This window comes from Lissotriton helveticus, assembly GCF_964261635.1.
Source record: "Lissotriton helveticus chromosome 1_1 unlocalized genomic scaffold, aLisHel1.1 SUPER_1_unloc_38, whole genome shotgun sequence".
NCBI lineage: Eukaryota > Metazoa > Chordata > Amphibia > Caudata > Salamandridae > Lissotriton > Lissotriton helveticus.
Genome location: NW_027611679.1, coordinates 1,346,356 through 1,355,957, shown reverse-complemented (window position 1 = coordinate 1,355,957; position 9,602 = coordinate 1,346,356). Strand labels below are relative to the sequence as shown.

The following is a 9,602-nucleotide window of genomic DNA, read 5'->3' as shown; positions in this document are numbered from 1 at the left end:
CCAGAATCGGGATGCGGGAGCCGCGGACAAAGTATTTCCGTCGGCTGGCCAGGATACCGGATCAGTCGGCTAGAATGATTCCCTGGCGTCCTGGACGCCAGGGAATCATTCTAGCCGACTGATCCGGTATCCTGGCCAGCCGACGGAAATACTTTGTCCGCGGCTCCCGCATCCCGATTCTGGGCTCGCGGCTGTAACTGTTGCCTAGGAGTCAGCCTCTCCGTCTTGAGGCGACCCGGCATTTAGAGGCTTAATTAATCTAAGGCTTTTCATTGTATTTGTCCTGATGATGGTCCCTGATACTTTATAGGGGTCCGAAACGCCGTCGACTATTTATGCACTTGAACTGAAATGTGATTACTACTGAAATGTCTAGTGCATTTATGTTATACTCTGTACAATTGTACTATTTATAGAGTAACGCTGTTTTGCCTTACGAAGCCCTTCTCTGCTGTCTACATCACCACTTGTACTCGCTCTGTCAGTACTGGACACAGGCTTGTTGTCCACTTTGGTTGATTGTTGGAAGGTATTCTCTATGTGATTTCAATACATAAATACTGAGTAAAATCTCTGGAAGACCCCTGTCCGGCTGGACATGTCTGTCCTATAAATATAGATTGACTCTGTCTATATGTTATTCGTTCATTATTTCTTTTGCTTGGGACCATTGTTGTTTTTCAACAATATTTGAGATCCATAGCTTGGAACAAACTCCCTCTTGAGCTTTGCGCTGTTGGCAACATGACAATGTTAAACAAAGATTGAAAACCTGGCTATTTGTCCATGTTTAAAACAACCAGCTTTACTTTCTCTTCAGACCTGTGCTTGACCCTGGGACACTCTTCGGAGTAGCTGTACACATTACAAGTTGCTTCATCATCATGATATGGCTAGAGCAGTGCTCCGCTATCTAAACTGGCAACAGACCACCATTCAGTGCTCTAGGTGTATTGCAAACTCTTTCTAGCCAAACCACCGGAACCAGGGAAAAGCACAACGAAGTAGAGCCAAACAACTGAAGGCTAGAGGCCAAAGCACAGAGTATTGTCCCAATTTGCACCGACCAGAAGGAAGACGAATCTTTACCCACAAGCAAGCCAAGCCATTATCCAATGTAAGGACGCAATCACACAGAAAGACCCCATACTTATATTATGAATGTGATAGGTATTTAGTGAGTCTTGTATTTTATTGTTAAATCAGAAATCAAGCATCCAAAATACAACACACATGCATGGAATGTGAGAATAACGCAAGTGGTCTGTCAACCATGTTGGCCCTTCAGGAGACACGGTCATGTGATGTAGACAAAAATATATCCATCCCAAAGACACTAAGCAAGAAAAAAGAATCATACACATGCAGCGAGAGCTTTAGTTTATCATCACTACTAAAGAACCATCAGCAAACACACACAGGAGAAAAATCGTGCAATTGCACTGAATGTGTAAATAGCTTAAGTCAATTTTCACATTTTAAAATACATAAGGAAACACATACAGTGGAAAAACCATACCATTGCACTGAATGTGTGAAGAGCTTTAGTCAATCATCAATCCTACATAGACATCAGCGGACACACACAGGGGAAAAACCATACCATTGCACTAAATGTGTAAATAGCTTCAGTCAATTATCAAATCTCCAAATACATCAAAAAATTCATACAGGGGAAAAACCATACGATTGCACTGAATGTGTGAAGAGCTTCAGGCGGTTATCACATCTCCAAGCACATCAGAGAACACACACAGGTGAAAAACCATACGATTGCAGTGAATGTGTAGAGAGCTTCAGTCAATTATCACACCTCCGCAGACATCAGAGAATACACACAGGAGAAAAACCATACCATTGTAGTGATTGTGTGAAGAGCTTCAGTCGGTTAGCAGACCTCCAAAGACATCAGCGAACACACACAGGGGAAATACCATACCATTGCAATGAATGTGTGAAGAGCTTCAGTCGGTTAGCAGACCTCCGAAGACATCAGCGAACACACACAGGGGAAAAACCCTACTATTGCGGTGAATGTGTGAAGAGCTTCAGTCGGTTAGCAAATCTCCGAAGACATCAGCGAACACACACAGGGGAAAAACCATACCGTTGTGGTGAATGTGTGAAGAGCTTCAGTCGGTTAGCAGACCTCCAAACACATCAGCGAACACACACAGAGGCAAAAGTATACGATTGCAGTGAATGTGTGAAGAGCTTCAGTCGGTTATCACATCTCCAAACACATCAGCGAAAACACACAGGGGAAAAACCATACCATTGTAGTGAATGTGTGAAGAGCTTCAGTCGGTTAGCAAACCTCCAAACACATCAGCGAACACACACAGGGGAAAAACCATACGATTGCAGTGAATGTGTAGAGAGCTTCAGTCAATTATCACAGCTCCACAGTCATCAGAGAATACACACAAGGGAAAAACCATACCATTGCAGTGAATGTGTAAAGAGCTTCAATCGGTTAGCAGACCTCCAAACACATCAGCAAACACACACAGAGGAAAAACCTTTCCATTGCAATGAATGTGTAGAGAGCTTCAGTCAATTATCACACCTCCGCAGACATCAGAGAATACACACAGAGAAAAAACCATACCCTTGTAGTGAATGTGTGAAGAGCTTCAGTCAGTTAGCACTCCTCCGCATACATCAGAGAATACACACAGGGGAAAAACCATACCATTGTAGTGAATGTGTGAAGAGCTTCAGACAGTTAGCACACCTCCGCAGACATCAGAGAATACATACAGGGGAAAAACCATACCATTGCAGTGAATGTGTGAAGAGATTCAGTCGGTTAGGAGACCTCCAAAGACATCAGCGAACACACACAGGGGAAAAACCATACCATTGCAGTGAATGTGTGAAGAGCTTCAGTCGGTTAGCAGATCTCCGAACACATCAGCGAACACACACAGGGGAAAAAGTATACGATTGCAGTGAATGTGTGAAGAGCTTTAGTCGGTTATCACATCTCCAAACACATCAGCGAACACACACAGGGGAAAAACCATACCATTGTAGTGAATGTGTGAAGAGCTTCAGTCGGTTAGCAGACCTCCGAAGACATCAGCATACACACACTGGGGAAAAAACCACACAGTTGCAGTGAATGTGGAAGTAGATTTAGTGATTCCTTAAATCTCATGATTCATCAACGAACACACACAGCGGAAAAACCATTCAAGTGCAATGAATGTGAGAAGACCTTTAGTAAATTATCAAATCTCCGAAGACATCAGCAAAAAATCACAATGTAAAAAACCTACAAGTGCAGTGAATGTAGAAGTAGGTTTAGGCTATTATCAAAGCTGTGAAGCCATCAGCGAACACACACAGGAAAAAAACCATTTAAGTGCAATGAATGTGGAAGTAGATTTAGTGATTTCTCAAATCTCATGATCCATCAACAAACACACAGGCGAAAACCCATTCAACTGCAGTGATTGTGTGAAGAGCTTCAGTCGATTATCAAACCTACAAAGACATCAGCGAACACACACAGAAGAAAAACCATACAATTGCAATGAATGTGGCAGTAGTTTTACTGACTCTTCAGCAGTAAGGAATAATCAGCGAGCTCAGAAAGGAGACAAACTTTTAAATGCACTGAATGTGAGAAAAGTTTTAGTCAATCGTCAATCATACACATCTATCATCGAACACACACAGGACAAAAGCCTTTCAAGTGCAGTGAATGTGTGAAGTGCTTTAGTCAATTATCAAGCCCATATAGACATCAGCGTACACACACTCAGTAAAAACCATACAACTGTAGTGAATGTAGAAGAACGTTAAGTGCATCTTCCGCATTAAGGATTCATCAGTTAATACACACAGAGGAAAAACCTTAAAGTTGCTGTGAATGTGTGAATATCTTCTGTCAGTTATTAAACCTACAAAATACATCAACTAATACACACAGAGGAAAAATGATATTGCAATAAATGTCTCAAGAGATTTTGTCAATTATTAGGTCTCCAGAGTCATCAGCGAAAACACAAGGGGAAAACCTTACAAGTGCACTGAAAGTGTGAAGAGCTTTTGTCAATTTTCAATCCTACACAGCCCTCAGTGAACACAAACCTTCATTTAACTCACTTAGAAATCCTAGAGATGCAGTGAATCCTAAAAGCACTTAATTAAATTAGCAATAATAGTGACCCATTTAAGGACATAGACAGCAGCAGAACATTGCAGTTATTGTGAGATACAGGAATTACAGAAAAAAGATAATTATAATTATGAGGTATATTCGAATTCCTTATAATGGAAGACTCGACTAAAAGGAAAGAACGAATGCAAATAACGATATTTGTAGAATTATAAAACTGTCTGTTCTCAGTGATTGCTCGCTTTTGTACGCACAGCAAAACAACATGCTGTACTAGGAAATCCACTGGGAGACTAGCACAATGTGGCATAAAAGAAAAGAAACACTTGTGTTTTTTATTTGATGAAGAAGAGTTAAAAAGAAAAACATCCAAGGGCTTCGGTTCATGCTACCTGTAAAAGCAGGACTAGGAAAAATGCTTGTACTGAGAAGGGTATTTTCAGGTAACTGGAAGGATTAGTGCTAAAACCTATAAACTCAACACACTCAGACTGACTCTCTGCAAGAAAAACTAATTTAATAAGCACTCACTGGTGAATATTCACAGCTGAATGTGGTGTTTGGTCGTTTCATACAACAGTGATGATTCAGTGACAGCGACCAGAAAACAGTGTTTCAAAAGCACAGAAGTGAAAGGAGCAGAATGTGAGCTCTAATTCTGAGTTAATGCTAAGTAAACGATGTTAGATTAATTGTATAAATATATGTTATGAGTTTCTTATTTACAGAGAATCATTAAACCAAATCCTAAGTGGTTATAGGACTAGTGAAGTAGTGTGGCTCACTGGTTAGAGGCGGCAGACCCGAGAGCAGAGGACGGCCCGGGACCAGGGTTCGATTCCCGGCGCGGCAGGTTTCTGGACCAGGGTCAGCAGACTCGATAATTCTCTCGCCTCGGTGCCCACTCTGATCAGCATTCACACTCGGCAACTCTGGGCATTAGCTTGCCTCATCTTCACTAACGGCCCCACCAGACCGCCGGGGATGCCTGGTCTCACCCTGGAGATACCCATTAAGGGACCATCTCTCAGGGAAGCCAGGAAGGGTTTCGCAGCGGTCGAAGCGCCTTGGGACCCTACGGGTAAGTAGTGCGCTATATAAATGCCTATACATAGGACAGATTCAGTGCTTGACAGCAAAATTATTGATAGGAATTATTGTGGAATGGAGGAACCTAGTAGAAAGAGTTTGTCATAAAACTGCAAGCACCATGTAAGGGTAAAGGGTCAGCAGTTATAAAGTTATGGGTATTTGAGGTTTTGATTTTTGTTGAAACGCTCCTACAAAGGTCATATCCAGAATGTTGCTCTAACTAAGTCTCAGACTAACTCAGTGTTTATCTTTTTTCTCATAATATGCAAGGCTGTTCTTCTGAGCCCCTGTAGGTACATACAGTGCTAAAAGTCTAGCAAAGGCAATCTATGGAGCTACTCTACTGGCATACTGAGTAGGACCTGCTTAAGCTGTTGACATATGTTAACTGTATAAATTATATATATATAATATATATATATATATATAAAATATATATTATATATATATATATATATATATATATATATATATATATATATATATATATATATATTCACTGAAAAAAACAGGTTTCAGGGACATTATAGTTAGTTGAACATTTCACTTGTACAAAACCAGAGAAATTCCGCCGTTATAGTTAGTTCAGCTAACTATAACTCATGCCCCCGTAATGCACTGCTGCTGATGTCACATATTACATCATTTTTTCAAGACAGGAGCTGACCAGAGTTGATCACTAGTTTTGAAAATTTAACGAAGATTTGTAAACCGGCACCAAAGTTATTGGGAAAACACAAAACACTTTTCCTATAGAAACTAGGTCCTAATTATAACTACCTACTGGCGACCGCCAGTAGGTAATGTATATGTATATATATTATAATGAAGGCGTAGGCTGCCAGACTGCCGTGGGTGCATGTTGGCAGCTGTGCCCGGACGTGTAATATAAAACTGCTCCTAAAAAAACGTGTAAACGTTGTCTGCGTTATGCATTATTTGTAATTTTGAATACATTTTCCACACCACGACAGTGCGTCTCTGGGACATTTTTTCAGGAGCATTTATATATATATATATATATATATATATATATATATATATATATATATATATATATATATATATATATTACCTACTGGCGGTCGCCCAGGTATATATAGTTAGGATTTTTTCTCTATGGGTTTTTTGAAAATTCTATGTCTAATAACTTTGACGTTTGTGGACGGAATTGGCTGAAATTTTCAGGAAAATGGCACATTTTGTTTCTGAGCAGCCCCTGAAAATTGGGGGGGGGGTTCGTCCAGGGGGGGTCGAGAAAAAAGGGGGGTCCCAAAACGTGTTTTTAACATTGAGTTTTCCATAGGGCGGTTGGCCTCACTTTTAGCCCGAACGGCTGAATGGATTTGCACGAAACTTGGCAAAATTGTAGGGACTGGTAGCCCGATGTGCCTTTTGTAGGTCTCAATATATGTGCTACAGTGGATTTTTAGAAATTAACGTTTAAAAAAAGATATATATCTGTAACAGCGGACCGGGCAGCGCTCCAGGACGCGTACTTTTCGCGCAACGGAGCTTTGTGAAGCGAAGCTGATTGGTTCTCCGGCGTCTGTCAACATTCCAAACATTCCGTAGCGGCCGCCATCTTGTCTCTCGGTAGGATCGAGAGACAAGAGTAGGCCAAAGTGAAGGGGCAAATGACCATAAGGGGGAATAGTAGATCCTCGCTGACCCCCTAGGTTTGATGTGGAGGTTTTAAAAGGGCCCCGCGGGGCAAAAAAAAAAAATAATAATAATAATCGAACGGCTGAATGGATTTGCACGAAACTTGGCAAAATTGTAGGGACTGGTAGCCCGATGTGCCTTTGCTAGGTCTCAATATATGTGCTTCAGTGGATTTTGAGAAATTAACGTTCAAAAAAAGATATATATCTGTAACAGCGCACCGCTTCGCGTACTTTTCGCGTTACGGAGCTTTGCGAAGCGAAGCTGATTGGCTCTCCGGTGTCTGTAAACATTCCAAACAGTACGTAGCGGCCGCCATCTCGCGGAGATAAAATTATATCTGTATTACCTAGCTGTTGCTAACACCAGTTAGCGACGGCTAGTAGGAGATAGCGACCATCTTGGGCACCACTTTGCATGTGAGTGATATTTATCACTAATGACATGCAAAGTGGGCATGCCAAGATGTTAGCGACTGGAAACAGTCGCTAACATCGCTATCTCCTATTATCAACTTTTGGAAATATTCGAGATAAGCGCGAATATCTCCAAAAAGTAACAGCTGCCCTGAGCAGTTCTTAGCCATGTTATCCAATGGGAGGTGGATAACATGGCTAAGAGCATTAGCTCGGTAATGCATGAATATCGCTGAGTTTTCAGCGATATTAATGCATTGCGGTCGTTTTTTATCGTATTTGCGATAAACCTTGATAATAGCAAGGTTTATCTGCGATAATTTCTGACGGTAAAAAAATCTTTGCAATGCATCGTTAGGGATAAATATCGCTTAACTTTGGTAATATGCCCCAACGTCTGTTAACGTTCGATTTGAAGGAAATCAGGAAGTGTCGAAAAACATTGTCTGCGCCATCTTGTCTTTTTTCAAATGCCACACTTTTGTCGTGCACGGCAGCCATTTTAGATGCCTTGACCAGACCCACTCTGTGCACGCTGTCGATCCTTAGCATGGCTCCCCACCCTCGCAAGCATCTCCCCCAGGCAGTGGTCACCCCCGCTCTCTGTCTTATGCATGGGTAATAAACCTCCCCCCATCTGCGCTGCTCTTCCCTGAGAATCACACCCTGTGCCCGCCCGACACCTCCCTTTCGCCCTATTCACTACCGCACCCTCTGACACTCCTTTTCCTCTGTGTCCGATTGTCCAGGCCGGTCCTAGGCTATCAGCTAGCCCTGCAGATGTAGTTTATGGCCACAGCTGTAAAGAATCACCCCTCTTCAAAGGAGTTATAGTAGATCAAGGCCCACACTCGATGAGATCCGTCACAGCAGAAGCGTTGCTATTATCTGAAAACCATCCTGTATTGTGATTGGGGAGGGGACCGAGCGTGAAGCGGAAGATTCCAGGGATGACTCTTTGTACATCAAAGTTTTTACAATTATGTGTCACATTAAAAATATATAGCACTCCGACAAAGTAGTAAGATTATAAAACTTTAATAATTTATAAATATATACAAGAAAACAAAAATAGTAATAACATATAAACATTTTTAGGGAAAAACAACGAAGTAGCAGTCGGCTGTGCGAATAGTCCCAACGCAGACCAACGTCCAGATTTCCGGCGTGGGGCGTCGCGGGGGGTGGGTCATCAGTAGCAAACTGTTGTGCGAATAGTTCCAAGGCAGCAGAACGCGCCGAAATCTAGATGACACGAAAGTGATGTCTAGTAAGTTGCCACCCAGCAAATAACGGCGTGGGGCGTCGCGGGGGGGTGGGTCATCAGTAGCAAAATGTTGTGCGAATAGTTCCAAGGCAGCAGAACGATGGCACCAAGGTGATGTCCAGTAAGTTGCCGCACTGGTTTTGGTATCCTACAATGCTGCTCCGAATAACGGCGTGGGGCGCTCCGGGGGAGGCGGCGTGAACGGGCCTCTCCAGGTGGAGTGTCATCTGTTGTAGTGGGGCGCCCCTTTACCGTTTCAGTTGCCATTCCGTCCGTTTTTGGTCCACTGTGTCAAAAGCCGCAATTCAGCTGAGTTGCGCCCACTCTTGCGGTGCAGCGATAGGCGGCTGTCACAGGACTCTCAAAATGGCGGCAGGCTGTTTCCTTTTTGGGCCTGGTCCACTGAAATGGCCCTGGGACACCTTGGAAATCGGACGCTTGTCTGCTAGGTCTTGGACCCCATTCTCGAAAGCGTCCCCTCCGCCTTGAGAATTCATCAAAAGTTTTGGGGGCCCCGACTCCTGCAGGCTTCTGGTGGGGAGCGGCTGCCATGATTGCTCGCGGAATGACCACGACGGAGCTACGAGATGGTGGTGCTCTCATGCTGACGCCAGTTTAGTCTGAAACATCCAGAAACAAGGTGGGGCTTTCATCGTTTGGGAAAAAAAAAAAGTTTTCATCCAATGAAAAGTGTTGTTTTTAGGTCATATGATCAAGCCTTCCATCATAAGGAAACCAAAAGTAAAATGAACCAATGAAAAGTTTTATAAACAAGTCACATGACCTGTTATGCGGCATAGGGTATAAAATGCGGAGAAAATACGTTGGCACGTGAGGCGGCGTCAGTAGCGGACCGATGTGCGAATAGGCCGAAGGCAATACAACGTGCCAAGATCCGGATGGCACCGAGGTGGTGTCTAGTAAGTTGCCGCACTGGTGTGGCCATCCAACAATGCTGAAAGTCGGCGTGGGGCGCCCCGTTGGCCTGTGAGTTTGCGTCAGTAGCGGACCGATGTGCGAATAGGCCGAAGGC

The 9,602-nt window shown here is 43.1% G+C and overlaps 1 pseudogene; it reads left to right on the top strand.

The window, feature by feature from the left end:
* Positions 1–1,273: 1,273 nt before the first annotated feature.
* LOC144805978 (uncharacterized) lies at positions 1,274–4,125 on the top strand (annotated as a pseudogene).
* The last annotated feature ends 5,477 nt before the right edge of the window (positions 4,126–9,602 follow it).